Genomic DNA, 23,055 nt, shown 5'->3' with positions numbered 1-23,055 from the left:
CTCGATCTGGTGTGTTCCATCTGCCATGACCTGGGCCTTTTGATAAACAAGAAAAAATCAACCTTAAGGCCAGTTCAACACACAGAGTTCATAGGGGTGATTCTCGACTCCACATGAGCCAGGGAATTCCTCCCGGAGGCACATTTTCAGGCCATGTCGGATCTGATCTCCCATGTGAAGAACCACCCGCTCACCACGGCTCACACCTGCATGTGGTTGCTGGGCCACATGGCCGCCTGTACATATACGGTCAGTCATGCCCGGCTCCACCTTCAGCCTCTGCAAGTGTGGCTGGTGGCGGTTTACACCCCCAACTCACACTATTTAGATTGGGTAGTCAGGATGCTGGATCACATCCTGTCATCCCTGGAGTGGTGATGCAGAGAGTTCCCTTCGCAGCCCTGTCCCCGTCACTGACCCTGGTCTCAGATGCTTCGGACCTGGGCTGGGGAGGCCACCAGGGTGAGCTCAGGGCCGGTGGCTGCAGGACGATCTGGCCCTTCACATCAATTTCAGGATGCTACGGGAGGTTCACCTGGCCTGCCAGGCCTTCTTGCCCCACCGGAGGGGCAAGATGGTGCAGGTCCTCATGGATAATACTGCTGCGATCTATTACATCAACAGGCAGGGCAGGGCCAGGTAGTCACCCCTTTGCCAAGAAGTTCTCAGCCTTTGGGACTTCTGTGTGTCATTCATCTGGTGCACCTTCCTGGGACCAAGAATGCACTAGTAAATTGCCTCAGCAAGACCTTATCTCGCCACAAGTGGTCGCTCCATCCGGAGGTGGCCAGTATGATCTTCTGAAAGTGGGGACTCCCCAGGTGGACTTGTTCGTGTCCCACCAAAACAGGAAATGCCACGTGTTCTGTTCACTCCAGGGGATGGACAGGAGCTCCCTGTCGGATGCTTTTCTGCTTCCATGGTTGGGAGCCCTGGTGTATGCCTTTCCATCAGTGCCATTGATCTACAGAGTCCTCCATGAAGATCAAGCGGGACAGGGCAAGAGTTATCCTGATAGCCTTCGAGTGGCCTCACCAGCACTGGGTTCGGCATGCTGCTGGACCTTTCGGTAGCCGCACCACTGTGACTCGTCTGCTCAGACCTGCTGTCCCAGAACCACGGCAGTCTCCTGCACTTGAACCTGGAGGCGGTGAACCTGGAGGTGGTGCACTTGACAGTGTGGATGCTGCATGGCTGAATGCGGACGAGAAGGAATGCTCAACCCAGGTGCAACAGGTCTTGCTGGGCAGTAGAAAGCAACTTACCTGGAAAAGCCCTGAAGTTTGAGGTGCAGAAGATAATCCAGGATCACCTGCAGCGAAGCCCAGACGTGCTGATCTGAAGCCCAGCACATGAATCTTTTCCTGGTAAGTTGCTCTGGTGTAGCGGTATCCACCATCCTGGCACTCTGGAATTGTCGGCAAGAAGGAACTGCCAGAGGGCGAAGGGTCGGCAGCGCCTGATATACCGGCACATGAGCACGGCACTCAAGGGGGCACCACTGCTGACCCTATGGATACCGCTACACCAGAGCAATTTACCAGGAAAAGATTCATGTGCTGGGCTTCAGATCAGCACGTCTGCGCTTTACTGCAGGTGATCCTGGATTATCTTCTGCACCTCAAACTTCAGGGCTTGTTCCTGTTGTTGATCACGGGCTACTATTTTGACTTTCCACCCACTGTTCCAAGGCAGGTCGGTCTTCACTCATGACATAATGGCCCGGTTCTTGAAAGGTCTGGAGTGTCTTTACTGTCACATCTGGGATCCTGTCCCTCCCTGGGATTTGAATCTCACGCTGTCAAGGCTCATGGGTCCTCCCTTTGAACCTCTGGCTTCCTGCTCTCTTCTCCTTTTCTCCTGGAAGGTTATGTTCCTGGTGGCAGTTACATCTGCCTGCAGAGTGTCTGAGATCAGAGCATTTATGTCAGAACCACCCCATATAGTGTTCTACAAAGATAAGGTCCAGTTGCAGCTGCACCTGGCGTTCCTGCCCAAAGTAGTTTCCTTGTTTCATACTAGCCAGGACATTTTCTTATCGGTCTTCTTTCCAAAGCCCTGTAAATCTGAAGAGCGCAGCTTACATGCCCTGGACATCTATCTCAATAGGACACAGCCATTCCATAAGTCAACGCAGCTGTTTGTTGCAGCAGTAGTCAGGATGAAAGGTCACCCGGTGTCTGCTCAAAGGATTTTGTGCTGGATCACAGCCTGCATCCAATACTGCTACGATCTGGCGAGTGTGCCTCCACCGGCAATAGTCAAAGTGCACTCGACTAGAGCCCAAGCGTCATCGGCAGCCTTCTTGGCCCAGGTGCTCATTCAAGAGATCTGTAGAACTGCTACCTGGTCGTCTGTCCACAGGTTTACGTCCTATTATGCGCTGACCTAGCAGGCCCAGGATGATGCTGGCTTCAGCAGGGCAGTGAGTGCTGCAAGTTTCCAGACCATGAACTCCGAGCCCACCTCCATTGGCACTGCTTGTGAGTCACCTAGAATGGAATCGACATGAGCAAGCACTCGAAGAAAAAACGGTTACCTACCTTTTGTAATTCCTGTTCTTCGAGATATGTTGCTCATGTCCATTCCAGTATCCACCATCCTGCCACTCTGGAATTGTCGGCAAGAAGGAACCGCCAGAGGGCGAAGGGTCGACAGAGCCTGATATACCGGCACATGAGCACGGCACTCAAGGGCGCACCACCGCTGACTCTATGGATACTGCTAAGGAAAAAAATCTCCGACTGTGCATGTGAGTGCGCGCACACCTAGAATGGAATGGACAAGAGCAACACATCTCAAAGAACAACAGTTACGAAAGGGTGGCAACCATTTTTTCATTGAAATATCACTTCCCTGGTATTGCTAAACTAACTCATAATGGCAGAAAAGTAACTACATTATCTGAATTCTCATCTCGTGTTTCCAGACCTCAGTATTTCTCCACTAAATTTAATCAAATTAAAAATGTCTATTTTATACTATGTCTGTTTTTTAAGCTGAGAGAGAACTTTGTTTTTGTATGTGAAGATCTGGATTCAGATGTCAGGTCTGATATATTTTTGTTCCCTGAATATCAGTAATGTCATGTTAGCTTAAAAAAACAAAAACCCCTCAGCTTTTTTATTTTTATGTTTAACTATTTGTATGGATCTCACTTTTGAGGACTCTTCTAGCAGGATTTGATATATATTATATTTCTTGTTTGAATGCATACTTTAAATTATTTCAAAAGCTTAATAAATGTTTTCTCATCACAACCATGAGGGGAGTTATCGAGTGGTTGAAATAACATTTTAGTAGTATTGTTTGTAGACCTAGTTGCCATGTAGTACTTTGCGCAGTGGCAGTATCATCAGTATCATAACTAATGAGGTTAATCTGAGGTGTGATTATTGCTATTTGAAAACTTTTCCTTGCCTTGTCTTTAAAAGAGAGAGGTTAGCTCTCCAGTTTAAATTTTTCATTGAAGGATCTGGATCTAGTATGGACTAGTTTGCATTTTAAATGTTAAAACTTCTAGCTGCTTTGTGTTTTGTTTGCAACTGTGGTAATACAATCTTGGCGGATAAGTGTTTTGAAATATTTTCCTGGTTAAGTATTCATAGCTGTGCTTTTGTTGCATGTTAAGAAGTTCTTCTTTTATGCAGACTTGATTACCTTGAACAAATTCTTGTGGAAATGGCTCTGACAGGATTAACATTGCAGAGGTCTGGAACAAGTCTGTCTTTAGGGACTGTGACTGTTGGAAAGATTTTATTTAAAGGCAAAATATTATTTGGCCTTATTTTGTGTGTGTGTAAATCTTGTTTCTAGGCTGAAATCTTACATGAAATGCATCCTAATGTCTCATCTGATGTGAAATGTTGAAATGAAATGGCTTGTGTAATTAGCAGTCCCATCAAGTTAAAAAAAAAATCATTGTGATAATGAAGGGGGGGAGGGGTAGCTTCCTTTCATGGACACCCAGCCAGCCAGCTGTAAAAAGACTCTTGGTAGCTGTTCTCTACTTGCTTTACCTGTAAAAGGGTTAAAAAGTCCCCCAGGTAAAGAAACAAAAAGTGAGCACCTGACCAAAAGAACCAATGGAAAGGCTAGAACTTTTTAAAATTGGGAAGGAAACTTTCCCTTTGTCTGTTGTTCTCTGGGCTGAGGGGCACGGAGCAGCAATGCTATAAGCAGGAATGCTGTGTAAGGTTTGAACCAGGTATGAGAAAGTATCTTCCATACCTAGAAAAAATAATTTGGATAGGGAATGTTTAGTTAGACACTATCAGGTTTATTTCTTATTTTGGCTTGTGGATCTCCTCTGTGCTAACCTCTGATGCTTTTGTTTGCTTGTAACCTTTAAGTTGAACCCCCAAGAAAGCTAGTTTGGGTGCTTAATTTTTGGAATTGCTCTTCTAAAATCTAGCAAAAGCCTAAGTTCCAGATGTATTTTCTTCCTTTTTGTTTTTAATAAAATTTACCTTTTTTTAAGAACAGGATTGGATTTTTGGTGTCCTAAGAGGTTTGTACATACGCTGTTTGATTAGCTGGTGGCAACAGCTAATTTCCTTTGTTTTTTTTTTCTTCAGCTCTTCCCTGAAGGGCAGGTGAAAGGGCTTGAGGGTACTCCACAGGGAGGAATTCCCAAGTGTTCCTTTCTAGTTCCAAGGTTGTTGGGTTTTTTTGCATTTGGGTGGTGGCAGCGTTTACCAAGCCAAGGTCAGAGAAAAGCTGTAACCTTGGGAGTTTAATACAAGGTTTAATTTTTAGAATCCTCGCGGGCCTCTACCTTCTGTACTCAAAGTGACAGAGTGGGGATTCAGCCTTGACAGTCATATTTAATCAAACTAAAACAAAATAATTTACCAAAAGGAGACCATTAGATTTTTCTGTATTTTCTGCCAAATTTATCTGATTTGGAACATGGCTACTGATAATGCAATCTTCCCCACACTATCCTGTTGTTTACTTTCGTATCTGAGGGAAGTTATTGCTTGAGCAATTAATAGTGTGTCATGTAGACACCTGGCTGAAGCGACTTATACATTTTTAACTCTGTTATTCTAACTGAAGGAACCATTTTACTTTCCTTATGGGTTAACATCATTATGCCTTTCCATAAGTAGATTACTATCAGTTTTTGCTTTCTTTGTGCCTTTTCCCCTTTACCTTAAGTCACAGAGTGTATTGAAATGTTCATGAGACTTAAAAACAAAATACGTAGCTGGTTGTAAAGACAGTCCTTGGAATATTTCCTTCTGTCCATCTCAAAAGGAATCTTTGAAATTCTGCCAATGTCTTATGTAAATATTTATCTTAAATAAGAGTGGCCTTTGCCATATCATTCCTAAAGGATACCAGTGTAGTGGGAATTGTTATCTGAAATATAGTATGGCTCACTGAAAGATCCTTCAGAATTGGGAATATCTCCTCCATTAAAACCTAAGGGTACTCTCACTTATGCTTTGTTTGAGAAGGGAGAACATTTCCAAGGATACCATTCACTTTGTTAAATCCAGATATAGAAACATCGTTGTAAAATGCATCTGAGCATTTGTGGCAATGTATGTAAATAGAAAATCTCTCCTATTATTTTGATGAAAATGTTGTCTGAAGCCATTGGAACTATAAAAGAAAAATATTGTAAGAAGCTCAAGTACCTAGTAGAGAGTGCATCACAGTTAATCAGAGACCCTCTTGGGTTTCCTATCAGGCTTACAATAGGATTTTTTTTTTTTTTGGTTAAATTCCCTGTAGAACTGATGTTTACTCTCCAAGGAACTTTGCATCACTGGGAGCTGAATGTGCCTAGCATCTGTCTTGGTCAGTTCCAATGAAACTAACATATTTCTCAAGATACTCATTTTTTTTTCTTTCCTTGGGGAAATGCATCTCTTTCTGGAGTAATGGAACTGAATGAGTGGACAAGTGTTATCACTTTTTAACACAAAGGTAAACAGAGTTTAAATGTCTTGACTGGCAGCACAAAAATGGGAAATGATTGCCTAGGAAGGAGTACTGCGGAAAGGGATCTGGGGATCATAGTTGACTCATTATGAGTCAACAGTGTAACGCTGTTGCAAAAAAAGCAAACATCATTCTGGAATGTATTAGCAGGAGTATTGTAAGCAAGACACGAGAAGTAATTCTTCCGCTCTACTCCATGCTGATTAGGTCTCAGCTGGAGTATTGTGTCCAGTTCTGGGTGCCACATTTCAGGAAAGATGTGGACAAATTGGAGAAAGTCCAGAGAAGAGCAATAAAAATGATTAAAGGTCCAGAAAATATGACCTATGAGGGAAGATTGAAAAAATTTGGTTTGTTTAGTCTGGAGAAGAGAAGAGTGAGAGGGGACAAAACAGTTTTCAAGTACATAAAATGTTGTTACAAGAAGGAGGGAGAAAAATTGTTTTGCTTAATCTCTGAGAATAGGACAAGAAGCAATGGGCTTAAATTGCAGCAGACAAGGTTTAGGTTGAACATTAGGAAAAACTGCCTAACTGTCAGAGTGGTTAAGCACTGGAATAAATTGCTTAGGGAGGTTGTGGAATCTCCATCATTGGGGATTTTTAAGAGCAGGTTGGACAAACACCTGTCAAGGATGGGCTAGATAATACTTAGTCCTGCCTTGAGTGCAGGGGACTGGACTAGATGACCTCTCGAGGTCCCATCCAGTTCTACGATTCTGTACCAGGGATCGGCAACCTTTGGCACGTGGCTCACCAGGGTAAGCACCCTGGCGGGCCAGGCCAGCTTGTTTACCTGCCGCGTCCGCAGGTTCGGCCGATTGCGGCTCCCACTGGCCGTGGTTCGCCGCTCCAGGCCAATGGGGGCAGCGGGAAGCCGTGGCCAGCACATCCCTCGTCCCTCGCTGCTTCCTGCAGCCCCTGTTGGCCAGTGGGAGCCGCGATCGGCTGAACCTGCGGATGAGGCAGGTAAACAGACCAGCCTGGCCTGCCAGGGGGCTTACCCTGGCGTGCTGCGTGCCAAAGGTTGCCGATCCCTGTTCTATACCAAATCTGTGGTAGAGTTGGGTGGAAAATTCAGGTTTGCAGTCTCCCAGTCCACTATGCTAACCAACAGGCAATACTGTGGCCCCACAGTTGTCCATCACATGGAAAATGGGGACACCAGTTTTACTAAGCCTTGCATACAAACAGAGCACTCTACCTTCTTAACAAATTCTTTTTATAGACATTAATTCCTTTCTCTAATTCTACACAGCAGTTCCTTTCTCATTCTCACTCACCCATATCCTTTCTCTGAATTTAGAATTTATTTTGATTTCTGATTTCGGTATCAGATCTATATCTCCATATTCCAGAAGAGATCAGTCTTTCCCTCTGGTGGATATCTCTGAACAATCATGTCTGAAATGTATTTAATAATGCTAATAAAGTTAGGCAGCACGATGTAAACTTTTAACAATCACTACAGTCTACTTGATACTGTGTAAACCATGTTAACATGTATGTTTATAGTAGGGCTGTCAATCGCAGTTAATGCATGTGATTAACCAGCCAAAATCTGAAATGGTGCCCCTGGTGAGTCAGGAATGGCCAGAGGGGCTCCAGAATGGCCATGGGCTCTGGTACGATGCATCCCCTGTGTGAAAGCATGAAGCCTGCCTTGAGAGCGGCAGGCTGAGTGCCAGGCACCACGAGCTGCAGCAGTAACACAAAAGTACGTAACATCCAAAAATATTTAAATAAATGGTATTCTATTATTGTTTAACAGTGTGATTAAAATGGCAATTAATCACAACTTTTTAAATCTTGCTGGTTAATTTTTTTAAATCGTTTGATAGCCCTCGTTTACAGTTGTGCCAAGTAAGACACTTTTTTTTTTTAAACTATCAGAAAATGAGGTAGAGTGGTAGTATAGTCAACAGTAGAAAGCTTAGTATCTGCAAAACCAGAGCTTGAAAAACAGGTTTGGCCACGCTAAATTGAAGTTTTGCCAAATGGGATATGTAGGGAATTGTTCTTTCTCTGAGAATGAGGAACTGGACTGGGTTTTATCTTGTACTTAATTTGAGCCAGATAGCCCAGGGTTGAAAGGAAACATATATCTTCACTCCACTAGTTACCACCAAATATTTTTCTGTGAATGTTACTTTTAGTTAGGGATTCATCGTCTGAAGCCAGCAATATTCCTGCACACATCAGTGTATCATTTTATTAATGATAGTTATTTTTGCAGTTTGCATAGAATCTTATTCTTCAGCTAATCCAAACGTGCATTATAGAGAAAACTAAGAAACCTGTGGGAGTCATGCTCTCCCCTTGTAGTTTGCTATATTCTCAGAATCCAAAGCTTTTATTAATTAAAAAAAAAAAGCCCTTCTAATTGTTAAGATGACCTTCAGAATGTAAACAGATGTACTGTTGTATTGCTTGCAGCCTGCCAAACTGAGATAATAGTAACGAGAGGTGTGAAATGCTTCCATTCATCTAAATGGAGTACTAATTTTGAAACCTTATTATGATGTATTGCCAGTGCTGTTTAACTACTTGACCACATAATGATATACCAGGTACATTCAACAAATATGACTGAATACATTCAGTGTATATTGTGGCACAGGAACATTTCAAGCAATGGGAAAGGATAGCTGAGAAATTGGGTTTATCTTTGATTGTTAGAGGATTTATATCAAACTGAAAGCAAAATTCCTACCTGCAAAAGTATGCTTGCTCAGTGAACTCCATTTAAAGCGTTTTTCTGAACAGCTGTTTCTAGCCTTTCATTTACATTTAAAATTGTGTATAACTATTACTTGAAATACTGTTTTTTATCCAGTATACATGCAGTTCGTTTAGAAAAAAATTAAGAATATGAAGGAAAAAACATCTCGGCAGATCTTGCTGTGGGTGATCACAGTTTAATTCTTAGTGACAGGTTGTGTGTGTAGGCGAGGATGGATATGAGCAAATTATTTAATGCCTCTAGGTTTTTATATTGTCAAATAAATCTTCACATCCACTGTAGGCAGCGTGCCTTTATCTGTGAATCTTCCAGGGTTTGCTGTTCTTTAAATTTCAAAACCTCAACTTTTCTTTGCAAATTAATTTGCAATCAAGTCTGTAAAATTTATGGGGGAAAGATAGAAAGAGTTTGGGCTTGTTCTTTGTTTCCTATACAGCAGTTTCACTGCCAGTCTTATTTCTGCTGATCTTATGTTTAGATCTTATGGCTTGGAGTGTTTGTTTTATTAAAAGCTGCATTTTTGTAGTAGTTACAGAATACCAAAGAAAAATTATTTTGACTCTTTGTAGTGAATTGATACTCTTAAGTCAAGAACTTTTTGATTTGACTGTGGGCTAGTGAGAGATGTTCTTATTTGTTTTTAAAAAGTCCATGTGCAGATGTCGTCATCCCCTAACATTTATAAGTGTACTCTTTTTAAAGATATAAAGTGTGGCACAGTATTAATGACATATACTTATTTTTTGGGAGATAATGCACACTTTTATTTTGAATCAATTGCACCATAAACCACAAGGTAATATAATATGCAGTCAGTTCTGCTGCCTAAGTTATTTTGAGCCATGTTTCCCTCCTATTGGAGGGATTTATACATTGTAACTTATCAGAGGACTCTTGGTTCTTTAATGTTCTCTTTAAAAAGAAAATGTTTAAAAATAAAGTAACTTTTTAAAACTTTTCCCTAATTATTGGGAATGTAAAAAACAAAAACAAACAAACAAAACCCTAACCCTGTCTAAATATGTTAAAAAATATATTTTTTTCATTCAATTCATAATGAGTATGACAGTTCTCAGTGGGGGTGGGTGGGAGGGAAATGCTCCCCTGCTTGGAATAAAACAATTGAAAGCTGGTGGGATTCCTACATCAACAGAAAAACCTTTTCTGGCGGTGTGGGCTGTGTCTAACTACAGGGCTATGCTGGCATAGCTATGCTGCTGCAGTGTCCATAGTGTAGACCAGAGTTTTTGGTATAGACCAAACATTTTGCCTGTGACCCCCCATTTTAAGACTTACTGTTTCCTGTGACCCCAGACAGCAACAGAGAAACATAGCGATCAAGGAACTTACACATTAAGTACACTATTTGATGCTCTCTAATGTGGCATTAGAGAACACCATGTGATATAGCAGGCATTTTGTCCTTTCTTCATTTTTGACCAAAACACTGATGAAGCATAATCAAAGAAAGCCTCATCATATTTGCAAGCACATTTCTTGGATTCTAGTTTTTTGTTCATAACTACATCACTAGACTCACTGCTGGAAGTTGACGCAGATACTGTCTGTAAAAATGAGTCCACTGTGCCTCGTCTTCAAAAAGTTAAGCAAATGAGGCCAGGACTTACGAAGGCCTTGTGTGTTGATATTAGTGCAGCACTGAAACACCCATTTTATGTCACTGTCATTGAGTGCTAACAGAATACTCAAGGTGGCATAAAAGAAGATATGGGCCCTGCCTTAGCTTACAAGCCACTGCAGTTTCCATCTCAGAAAAGCTAGCACAGGCTCCTACCAGCTCAAACAGAGAGGATGCTCTGTTGATGAGGCTGGTGCCCACAGAACCCTCTTCTCCACCCCCACCCAGGTTGGGCAGGGAGGCGGCTCTAGCGGGGGGGCAGGAGGGATTCTGTCAGCAGTGAAGTGGGTTGCGGGGAGGTTGAGATCTTACCCCAAGTCATCCCAGACACTAATGCTCAGCTACAGGATGGCAGCATCTAGTGTCAGTGGAGTCCAAGCACTATTTCAACCCCACAGTTTTCGATGAACTCCCCACAAGGGGAGGTGAAGAGCACCCCCAGCAACACACACACACAAACACACCACTCCTGGTGGTGGGAGGGGAACAGGAGAAAGGACAAAAGAAGTAAGAGATGAAGAGAAAGGAAGGAGGGATGGAGGAAAAGGTAAAACGAAAAGGACAAACCCTACTGTCCCCAGTGATTCTACGGGACAAAATCCCAGGGAGGGAATAAAATTCTGCCTATAGAGCACACTGAGAACTGAGTGTGGTGTACTCCATTGGCCCTCAGGTCTTCAAAAATGACTAGTAGATCTGTGTGGGGAAAAAAGATCTTCCATTCCATGAAAAAAATCTCAAGATTGAGGGTTTTTTGTTCCGAATGGGAATGGAGTGGTTTTGTTTTGTTTTATAAACAGGAAGGAAAGAGGAGAAAAAATCCATTTCAGAAAAATCAGCATGGAGGTTTCTGGCTTGCCAGCTACCTGCCCAGCCTCCAAACTGCTGGGTGGGAGGCCCAGTTGCCCAGCTAGCTGGTTTCACAGGTTGCCCGCCCAGCCAGACCGGCCAAGGAGACATCCGCTCAAAAACCCTGGGAGCAGGGTTCCTGCTAGCTGGAAAGCTATAAAATTCTGCCACCTTGAACTAGTGTTTTCCATGCCTAGAATTCAGCTGGCACCAGATAGATCAGACTGAGCAGGTTCCAAAACCTCTTGGAGGCTCTTACCTTCTAAACAGGGAAGTCTGTTTTCTAGTAAAATCAGTAAGAGCAAAGGAGAAAACTCGAAAGAGGCTCCTGCTCGCACTCACATACGTGAACCCTAATACTCTCTCAGTCCTCAAAGATTGACCTCGAGAAGGAGACTTGCTGAAGCAAAGCCACAGGGGTCTCTGAGGTTTCCCTGGCCCTGCGCCCCTGTCATGCCTGGCTGATGTCAGCATCTCTCTGTGAGGTCACCACCTCCCTAACACCTTTGACCAATAGGCTGAGGTCCTGCAAAAGGCCTTTGTGATGTCACTGCCACACCCACCCATCCCCTGAAGTGCTCATGTCCTGCTGCTGGCCTGACACTTGGAAGGTCTGAGCTACTCTCTGTGGATCACCCCACTCAATGCATCTTCATTCTAGGAAATAAGCCGGCTAGACAGTAAAACATCAGAGGTTGCTCCCAATGCTACATTCAGTGTTTCCAAAATTAGTAGACTTTATGGCCAGAAGAGACCTTTAGAGCATCTCATCTAACCCCCTGCATATCATAGGATTCCTGTATAGTACAATAGTTACTTTTTGGGCACACACATTCCAGAAAGACATCTAGTCTTCATTCAATGACATCAAGAGATGGAGAATCCACCACTTTCCCTTTTAGTGAATGCCAGGGGGCTCCATTTCCCCTTCCACTAGCTCCCCATTTACAGTGAGCCAGAGCAGTACCTGCAGCAGGGAGCGGGAGTTGCTGATGGCCTCAGAGGCACAGCCACTGCAGTGTCTCAGGCACGTGGCGCAAGTGTCGGATGATGCGGAGCTGGTGCATCACTTTGGCCGTGACGTCCTCCTGCTGCAAGGGAACGAGAACCTGTCAGAGACTCAAACACCCCGAGGAATCAGGGGGAATTAAGGGGAAATAGAGCCCCCTGGCATTCACTAAAGGGAAAGTGGTGGATTCGCCATCTCTTGATGTCATTGAATGAAGATTAGATGCCTTTCTGGAATGTGTGTGCCCAAAAAGTAACTATTGTACTATACAGGAAGCCTATGATATGCAGTGGGTTAGACGATATGCTCTAAAGGTCTCTTCTGGCCATTAAGTCTACTAATTTTGGAAACACTGAGTGTAGCATTGGGAGCAGCCTCTGATGTTTTACTGTCTAGCCGTCTTGCTTCCTAGAATGAAGACGCATTGAGTGGGGTGATCCACAGAGAGTAGCTCAAACCTTCAAAGTGTCAAGCCAGGACATTAGCACTTCAGGGGATGGGTGGGTGTGGCAGTGACATCACAAAAGCCTTTTGCAGGACCTCAGCCTATTGGTCAAAGGTGTTAGGAAGGTGGTGACCTCAGAGAGAAATGCTGACATCAGCCAGGCAGGACAGGGGCGCAGGGCCAGGGAAACCTGAGAGACCCTGTGGCTTTGCTTCAGCAAGTCTCCTTCTTGAGGTCTCTTTGAGGACTGAGAGAGTATTAGGGTTCACGTATGTGAGTGCGAGCAGGAGCCTCTTTCGAGTTTTCTCCTTTCCCTTTACTGATTTTACTAGAAAACAGACGTCCCTGTTGAGAAGGTAAGAGCCTCGGAGAGGTTTGTAACCTGTTCAGTCTGATCCATCTGGTGCCAGCTGAATTCTAGACATGGAAAACACTAGTTCAAGGTAGCAGAATTTTGTAGTCCACCTGGGATTTTGTCCCGTGGAATCACTGGGGACATTAGGGTTTGTCCTTTTCGTTTTACCTTTTCCTCCATCCCTCCTTCCTTTCTCTTCATCTCTTACTTCTTTTGTCCTTTCTCCTGTTCCCCTCCCACCACCAGGAGTGGTGTGTGTGTGTGTGTGTGTGTGTGTGTGTGTGTGTGTGTGTGTGTGTTGCTGGGGGTACTCTTCACCTCCCCTTGTGGGAAGTTGATCCAAAACTGTGGGGTTGAAATAGTGCTTGGACTCCACTGACACTAAATGCTGCCATCGTGTGGCTTAGCATTACTGTCTGGGATGACTTGGGGAAGATCTCAACCTCCCCTCAACCCACTTCACTGCTGGCAGAATCCCTCCTGCCCCCCCCTACTACAGCCGCCTCCCTGCCCAACCTGGGTGGGGGTGGAGAAGAGGGTTCTGATAACTTGAGCTGTGGTTTGGAGGTGGAACAGCTGTCAAGGGCACTGAGGGGGAGGTAGCAGGAGCTCACCCTACAAGGAGGGGGGTTGGCACTGGAGGTTACTAGAAAGGAGAAGAAGACTCCATTCTGGGGTTCAGGAGGTGAATTCATCCCTCAGTGGTGGGAAGCTGCTGGGTGGAAATACTGCTGTTTCCATGTGCCCTTAATTCCCCCTGATTCCTCGGGGCGTTTGAGTCTCTGACAGGTTCTCGTTCCCTTGCAGTAGGAGGACTTCACGGCCAAAGTGATGCACCAGCTCCGCATCATCCGGCACTTGCGCCAGGTGCCTGAGACACTGCAGGGGCTGTGCCTCTGTGGACATCAGGCACTCCTGCTCCCTGCTGCAGGTACTGCTCTGGCTCACTGTAAATGGGGTGCTAGTGGAAGGGGAAATTGATCCCCCTGGCACTCACTAAAAAGGAAAGTGGTGGATTCTCCATCTCTTGATGTCATTGAATGAAGACTAGATGTCTTTCTGGAATGTGTGTGCCCAAAAAGTAACTATTGTACTATACAGGAATCCTATGATATGCAGGGGGTTAGATGAGATGCTCTAAAGGTCTCTTCTGGCCATAAAGTCTACTAATTTTGGAAACACTGAATGTAGCATTGGGAGCAACCTCTGATGTTTTACTGTCTAGCCGGCTTATTTCCTAGAATGAAGACGCATTGAGTGGGGTGATCCACAGAGAGTAGCTCAGACCTTCCAAGTGTCAGGCCAGCAGCAGGACATGAGCACTTCAGGGGATGGGTGGGTGTGGCAGTGACATCACAAAGGCCTTTTGCAGGACCTCAGCCTATTGGTCAAAGGTGTTAGGGAGGTGGTGACCTCACAGAGAGATGCTGACATCAGCCAGGCATGACAGGGGCGCAGGGCCAGGGAAACCTCAGAGACCCCTGTGGCTTTGCTTCAGCAAGTCTCCTTCTCGAGGTCAATCTTTGAGGACTGAGAGAGTATTAGGGTTCACGTATGTGAGTGCGAGCAGGAGCCTCTTTCGAGTTTTCTCCTTTGCTTTTACTGATTTTACTAGAAAACAGACTTCCCTGTTTAGAAGGTAAGAGCCTCCAAGAGGTTTTGGAACCTGCTCAGTCTGATCTATCTGGTGCCAGCTGAATTCTAGGCATGGAAAACACTAGTTCAAGGTGGCAGAATTTTATAGCTTTCCAGCTAGCAGGAACCCTGCTCCCAGGGTTTTTGAGCGGATGTCTCCTTGGCCGGTCTGGCTGGGCGGGCAACCTGTGAAACCAGCTAGCTGGGCAACTGGGCCTCCCACCCAGCAGTTTGGAGGCTGGGCAGGTAGCTGGCAAGCCAGAAACCTCCATGCTGATTTTTCTGAAATGGATTTTTTCTCCTCTTTCCTTCCTGTTTATAAAACAAAACAAAACCACTCCATTCCCATTCGGAACAAAAAACCCTCAATCTTGAGATTTTTTTCATGGAATGGAAGATCTTTTTTCCCCACACAGATCTACTAGTCATTTTTGAAGACCTGAGGGCCAATGGAGTACACCACACTCAGTTCTCAGTGTGCTCTATAGGCACCCAATTTTGTTCAGGATCCAACTCAAGGTTTTTATTCATTTTTAAAGTGCTATCTTAGAATGCCTTTTCTCTGACTCACCCTAAGGAGTCAGCTCTTGGGTGACTTGTTGGTGAATCATTTGTTATCTAGGGGTAAGGCATTCTTGGTCTTTTGTTAATAAGCTCCTTACCATTGAAGAACAGGATGGCCCTGACAGTCATAAGAACCAGGGCCGGCTCTGGCTTTTTGGCTGCCCCAAGGAAAAAAAAAAAAAAAAAGAAAGCCTGTGGCGTGGCCAGAGCCAGGGTGCAGGGGGATTCCCTGCGCTGCAGATGTGCCCCGGCTAGCAGGGGGAGGGGAAGAGGGAGGGAGCGGGGGGGAGAGAAAGAAGGGGGGCGGCCAGGGCTTCAGAGGGGTGCTACCACGCGGCCCCGCCACCTGCCGGGAGGGCTGTGTGCTGCTCCGGTCGGCTGGGAGGAAAGGACACGGGCTTCCCTGCTGGGCTTGCTGCAGGGCGCTCCTGTCCTCCGCGCCGCCCCCTACAGGGCGGCTGGAGCGGAACACCACCAAAAAAAAAAAAATAAGCGGCCGTGCCGCCCTAGGATTGGGTGGAATGCCACCTCCTACAAGTGCCGTCCCAAGCACCAGCTTGCTCGGCTGGTGCCTGGAGCTGGCCCTGATCAGAACACAGTACAAGACTGATTCTTTGGCAGAAGGCTTTCCTTGGAGGGTGAACCCAGGGGGGCGGGGGGGGGGGAATGTTCTCATAGGAGAGAGAACAAAAAAAGGCAAAGGAGAAAACTTTCAGTATGTAATTGAAGCAATGGTAATTCAAACAGTGATAAAACCAAGGATACCTTATTAGACTACTTTTCTTTTATTTATTTAGTTTCCTGCATGGCACATAGATACCATGGTTATGAGAGCATCAGAAATGTATAGATGGAACTATTGCAGCATTACCTGGCCCTTATATGCACTTTACAAAAAAGAAATGGCCTTAAGTAGTACAGGATATGTGTCGTTTACTGTGGTATTTTTCTTCCAGTATACAAAGGTTATGGTGACAACAGCTATAATGAAGATTTAATAAGGACATGTAACATAAGAGGCTGTTTCTTACTGTATTGTGTTGTGACTTAACAGCTTATGCTATAGTTTACTTTTCTTTCATGAAAGATGAACTACTTTTATTAAAGGCTTTTTCTTCTAGAATAATGCTGAATAAAATTCCTGTTGCAGCTGCTTACATCATATTGTTTTCAACACAGTTAGAAAGAAAACTGTGAAATTTAAAACACTGAATCTTTTTTTAACTTGGCATTTTGTTGTAGTGTGTCTGATGTGATCTAATTGAAAAGATCCCCGTCACAAACTCTCTAGTAATGTTTAGTTTATAAGCTTTATTTTTTACAAAAGCAAAGCTAGTTTTTTTTCCCGCTCTCTGGAAATGTCTTAACACTAGATTTATACATAATGTTTGTTAAAATTTTGTTTTGCTCTAATGAATAAGTCTTATGTGTAACAATTGGTGCACTGTTAATGTCCAATCTCTTATGTGGTTTACCAACGCAGCTTACGAGCTCAGGTTTCAACTTCTGTCTGCTTCAGGTTTTCAAGAACAAAGAAAGCAGCATAATCTTGTAACACAACAGTTTTTTGTGTGTGTAGAAATAAAAAGGCAAACTTGTATTCTCAATCTTTTTTAACAAACAGTATCAATAGATTATATACAGAATATTTCCTGTCTTGCTTAGTACTTAAGATTTGTTTTTTAAAAAAATCCAGTTTGCTACAATTTGACCCCTACTACAGCACCATCGTGTTGAAAGATAAAGAATGGATCTGCATGAGATTTTGAACAAGCCTTTAGAGAAAGAAAGTTGTTTTGTTTCTACACTATTACAATGAATATATCAGGGCTTTGGAGCGGAGCCCGGAGCTGGAGCGCAAACCAGTAGGTTTTTGCCCGGAGCTGGAGCGGAGCCGGAGCGGAGCAATTCAAAAATTTGATTGCTCTAAATCCCTGAAATATATAGAATGCAGTAACTGATTCTTTCAGATTGTTCTAGCCATGAATTAAAGGCGTTATCTATGCTAATAGGCCTAAAGAAGTAATTGATAAAAAAGCAGCAACGCATAGTTGTGCTAATAGGTTAAAAACATAAAGTCGTAGACTACATACTTCTATCAGTGCGAGCAGAATTTGCCACACTAAAACCAGTATCTCGACAGCAACTTCTTTTTCCAGTAGGATAAAGATTTGGTTTGTTAGATGACATGCTTAAATAAATTTAATTTTAAACCTATATTATGGTTAGTTATTTAAAGTGTACAATAAAATATATATTATCACAAGTATTTGATCACATACACTTATACTGTACCTGAGAAACAGTATCCTACCTTTTTTTCCTTAAGAACTTCGCTACAGAAGTGTAGTATCTGGTAAGGTAATACTGTTTCAGACAGTCTATGAAAATAATGTTTTATAGACAACTACACAGTAGAAGTTTGAGTGTTATACAACTGCGGTGCGTGGCTCTTGACTAACCAAGGTCTCCTGACCTTTGGAACTTGATCCCCAACTGTTCTTCAGATCAGATCATGCTGTAACGTTTGTCTGCTCAGCGTGAAAACTTTGTATGTTTCATTTTGACTTTTGATATCTCTTCTGGGTAATTGGATATTGGATGTGGTCAGGTGAGTTTCCATAAAGGGCAGGACTGACTGAGTTGAATTCTGTTCCATCATTATTTTGTTATAGATACTACATAATACAAATTGGACGTGTTGTGTGGATTTGTTGATTATATCTGGCTGTTCACTTAAGATATTGGGAGAAACTTAGTCAAGTAACAGCCTAGTAAGTGACAATGGATTTGCTGGCTATATCTGGCGGCAATAATTTTTATCATCTTTGCATTCGATAGCAGTAGTTACCAAAATCCAAAAAGCTACGGTAACTGTTTAAAAAAATCTCAGTAGAAAGCAACTATGAAGCTTCTCTTGGATCTTAATTTAATTATGATGAAACTAAAGCGTCTCCTAACCACGATCACCAATTACTTTGTGGGGAGAAAGGGCAGCCACCATAGGATTTGGAAGCCGTTTTCTATTTATAAGAGAGTTTGGCTGAGCTATTCTAAAGTGACTGATAATTTTTGAGTGTTTAATTTTTGGGTGCTCATTTTAGGGGGACATATTAAAGGGTCTGATTTTCCCCAGAAGCGTTGCACACCCAGCTTCTAAGGGGGAGTTGGGCACTTAAAATTACTAATTGCTTCTGAAAATTTTGGGCTTTCTTCTGGAATTATTAGTAATATAACTTCTTACTGAAAACCTTACTCATTTTACTTCAAATTTGGTCTTATACCACTGGTGGTGATAGCTTTAGTTACAGAGCTTGTTTACAAAGCTGTAATCTCTTTTCATCTAATACAGAAAGGCAGATAAAAAAATTAATTGTTAGGCATCAGTGGGGTTAATAGCAAACAAATGTGACCAATTTATAATCAGCTCTTTTTTGTCAGTTCAACATTTAGTGTCTGCTCCCAAACTAAGTTGGTAGTATTGATCTAGATAGGTTTGCTCAATTATTTTTTTTTAAATCACCCAGGCAATTGATTTACTTAGCATTGTTGTGTAACACAGTGTGTGTCTGAGCCCATGCAATAGTTTGGGCAACCTAATAAAATTGATCTAAGTTTAATGTAAACCCCTGTAGTATAACTTCTGAAACAATAGGATTTAGCATGATTTGCTTTAGAAGAAATTGCACCAGCCAATAATGACAAGATAGCAATAAAAGCAAAATAGCCTTTTTGGAGAGGTTTCAAAAGCGTAACCATGTTCTTAGATGATTCAATATGTAGTCATTTGAGAGATGCTGAAACTACTTTGCTGCTTGCAAAGTGAAAAACAGAAAGCTAGTGAAATGCTGGCTCTACAAGAAATGGAAAAGGAGACATCTTGGGCTAGATGATCAATGAAGCTATTTTCAATAAGCTTTTGTACCTGTACACTGAAATATAGAAATGGAGACTTCCAAACTTTTTAAAATAGAAACTTAATAGAAAGATCCATGCATTAGTGAATTCCTGGGGATTGCAAAAGTAAATATGCTGACTGCTAGGAAGAATCTCCTTAGCAATAGTACAGAATGCTGGATGTGGCTCCTAAATGAATACTTGAACATCCGGGGGGGCTGTAAGTTCATGCAAAGTAAGTTTCCCTTATTGTTTAAATTGGAAAGCTGTCCAGAGGTATAGTCAGTTGGCTTGACTAAAGTTTTGTTTGACGCAGAATTGTTGCCAATAGCTATACTACAGTGGCTGCTAAACTTCTTCCAGACATGCATAGTATAATTGATGCTGGGACATCCCTGGGACATCTAGTATTTGCTGCATCACTTTTAGAGGTTGAGAAGATTTGCATTGTTTCTTGTAATGTGTAATTACAGCATTGTGACATATAGTAATTGCTTCAGAGATGATGTGTGTCCTGTTGATTTTGGAAAATTTGGACCTGAAAATATTGAAAGAAGTTGCAGAGTTTCTGGGAATAATGGATTACTGTTCTCAGCTATCTGTCTGTAAATCTGGAGTAACTCGAATGAAGTAATGTCACCTAGTGCAGAATTTGGTCCATTACAGGCAACTCCCATTAGGAGTTAGAAAAATGCTCATTTCAGTTACATTAATGCAGGGGTCGGCAACGTTTGGCACGTGGCTCGCCAGGGTAAGCACCTTAGCGGGCCGGGCCAGTTTATTTACTTGCTGACGCGGCAGGTTTGGCCGATCGCGGCCCCCACTGGCCGCAGTTCGCCGTCCCAGGCCAATGGGGGCGGCGGGAAGCGGCGCGGGCGAGGGATGTGTTGGCTGCGGCTTCCCACCGCCCCCATTGGCCCGGGACAGCGAACCACAGCCAGTGGGGGCCGCGATCGGCCAAACCTGCCACGTTAGTAGGTAAATAAACTGGCCCGGCCTGCTAGGGTGCTTACCCTGGCGAGCCACGTGCCAAACGTTGCCGACCCCTGCATTAATGTATTCCTTTGTACCTGGGAAGGCTTCTGTAATGTACTTCTCATTTGCCACATTGTAATTTTAAACATTGTGTGGGTTTTTTGTTCTTAATTACAGTGCACAAAACGTCTTAAAAAAATCATGCGCTTACAATTAATATATTTTTGTTTGAGATCTGCATGGTTAAAGATATAATCTATTTACATACACACACATGTTCAAGGTGGAGGAAGAGAAGTCTGCTTTTGTAGGATGGGGTTAGAAGATTTCATTCTTAATCAACCAAATGGGTTACACTTTTCTTCTCTCTGGAGCCTTGAATTACAGAGAAGAAGAACCCTCCTTGCAAAATCTTTCACCAGCATTTCTTTCCTACTTGCAGTAGCAGAGTCCTGAAACTGAATGATAGAACAAGTAATGCGTTGCCAAAATTTTAGCAAGGTGTTCCCTCAAAACTTTTCACTTCATGGGGTGATGTATATGACGCTCCGTGGGTGAAATACCTTGCACATATATTCAGCGCTCTTATGTAACCCCTAAAATTCATCAATCTTTCCAATCCCAGTCTTCATGACTGTCCCCCACATCACTTTGCCTTCTGCTCTCCAGCACCTCCATGGAGGCTTTTCAGTAGTGGTGGCAGCTAGCTTGTCCTGGATGTGGCCTTTCTTTGCTGCAAACTGGCTGTCCAGTGTCTGTTGGCTTTCAGGTGGCTAGGGTGTTGTAGTTCATGAGAACCCCTGGGACTGGCAGCATTTCGGTATTAAAGGCGTGGCCCTTCTCCTAAGGTCTGTAGATCGCTAAAATGCACATATGATGTACATGCTGGCCTGGACACACATCCATGGGCTTGTAGCAGTGTCTGGATTATGTCAGATGTGCTGATTCTTGACTTGCCAAACAAGATGGTAAGTGCTTTATTACATCATGGATTGAGGCCTTATTTTTCTTAAGGCTTTCTTTAAATTCTCTTAATTGTTTGAGAGACTCACTGCCAAACCCATTTCCTTCATCCAGAATTATACATTTTAAAACGTTGTTACATTGGGAGGGAAGGATGTTTTGTTTCTCCTCTGTAAATCAAAGTTCTTTCTAAAATTATGGGTTGAACTCCCACTGCAGGTTTAATATATCATCTGCTACATCTTACAGCTAGGTTTTTCCAGTATGATGAAAGTAAAATAAATTAACCGTTCTCATTTGAAAACTGCCCATTTATGGATCTACTGCTGTTGGAATAAGCAGTCCCTCGGAGTTTCTAGAAAGCTGTGTCCGTTGGAACCCTTTTGCAGAGTTCCGATGATATAAATCAGGGAGCGACACCAGCCACCCTCCATTTCCTTTTCATCAACAATGCAGCATGTTCAAATGCTGCGTCCTCAACACTTCCCTAGCTTCTCCTCCCCTTTCTCTGCCCCTTTTGTGTGCTATTTTTTGTTTTCAGTGTCCAACTTGGAAGCCCAACCTTGTGGTCACTTCTAACTGGTAATAGTCATTCCTTTCCTGGTTGTTTAATCTTCCACCTGTGAGTATCCATGTGGGCAGTTTTCAAAGGTGAAAGCCTAGATGGCTCCACACTCTGCCCCTACTGCTTTGGAGCCTCAAGTTAAGGATTCCTGAGTTAGTGGCAGGAACCAGGAGGTGGCTGGGCCACTCCTGCTCTGACGTTCCTGGAACCCAGCACAACGCAAAGGGTTGGGGGAAGTGACTCTTAACGGGCAGCACTTTCTAGAAGATTCTGAGATGGTGGGCCAGATATGCAGAGATGCTCGTACTCTAAGAGCGTGGCTCCGTATGGGCAGTCTTCATCTTGCAGAACCACAGTCACTATGGTAAGAACCCTTTTTTTTTCCTCATGTGGGCTAACCGGTGGTCTCCAGAGGTCAGTACAGAGGGGATTCGTGACTGCCAGCCTTCTGTAAATGCCCCGGCTTGACAGATTAACGTGTAACTAGCTCTCTGAAGCCATAAATCTGCATCTACAGACATCTGTGTATCATTTAGTCTCTAGGATGTCCTAGCAGTTCTTACCTGTTCTTAGTATGAGAGAAAGCATTCCCCTTGGTGGGTGGAAAACCTTCAGTTAGCCCAAGGAGACTTTTTTAATGGGCCTAAATTCTTCTTGTATCTAACCATATGCACTGACTCTTCACTCCTTTCACCAGTTAACCCCTCGCTCTTTAATGTCAGTTGCTTAACACAGACTGTCACTGCTAAATTAGGTAAAATACAGAATGTAGATAACTCACTCTGTTATACTAAAGAATTTCACAAAACAAATTGGAACTGGGTTTGAAAGACTTGCACCTTTTTGTCTCTTATATTATCTCAAGATTGTTTTGATTGCTGTCCACGTACATTACAGGGTCCCTGTGTAAAACTGCATTTATTATAATAAAATGTTTGGCAAAGCTAACCACTGTGTTCTACTTTAAAATACTTAAACTCAAGAACTTTCTCTTCAGGTTTGGAGGTCTCCATAAAGAGGTTGTTTCCTTTTTGAAAAGAGGCTGATGAAAGGGAGGAAGGTTTAAGGGAGTTTAATTGTTAGGAAAGATGCCAGATTTGACATTTCTGGAACTGAAGTATTAATAAACAAATCTTTTTCCCTTTAACTAGAAACCACCTTATCAATCCAGCTCCAGTTCACTACCCCTCTCCATACCAGCCAAGCCATCTTAGAGAGGGGAGTTTGGGTATTAGCAGTATAGAATGGCAAATTGTCCCATACCGACACTGTGTAAGAGGGCTGTCTTAAAAAGGTCCAGTACTTTTAAAAGGAATTCCAAGTAGAAAAATATTTTTTCTAGAGAAAAGTAAATACTCAAAGTGTGATGCTAATCTGAAGAGAGTTTAGGAATGGCACCATGGAGTTCAGTTTTCAGTTTTTGCATCTCAACAGTATTGAATCAAATACACTCTGTTGACAG

The 23,055-nt window shown here is 43.3% G+C and overlaps 1 protein-coding gene and 1 pseudogene across 3 annotated transcripts in view; both read left to right on the top strand.

Moving 5' to 3' along the window:
- The window catches only part of ATP11A (ATPase phospholipid transporting 11A), a 236,885-nt gene that overhangs the window by 54,010 nt on the left and 159,820 nt on the right, over positions 1-23,055 (top strand). The gene's annotated exons all lie outside the window — the stretch shown is intronic.
- LOC128830713 (U4 spliceosomal RNA) lies at positions 3,333-3,494 on the top strand (annotated as a pseudogene).

Source organism: Malaclemys terrapin, chromosome 1 (assembly GCF_027887155.1).
Source record: "Malaclemys terrapin pileata isolate rMalTer1 chromosome 1, rMalTer1.hap1, whole genome shotgun sequence".
Taxonomy (NCBI): Eukaryota; Metazoa; Chordata; order Testudines; family Emydidae; genus Malaclemys; species Malaclemys terrapin.
Note: the sequence above shows the minus strand (reverse complement) of the source record. Positions and strands in the feature narration are given on the sequence as shown.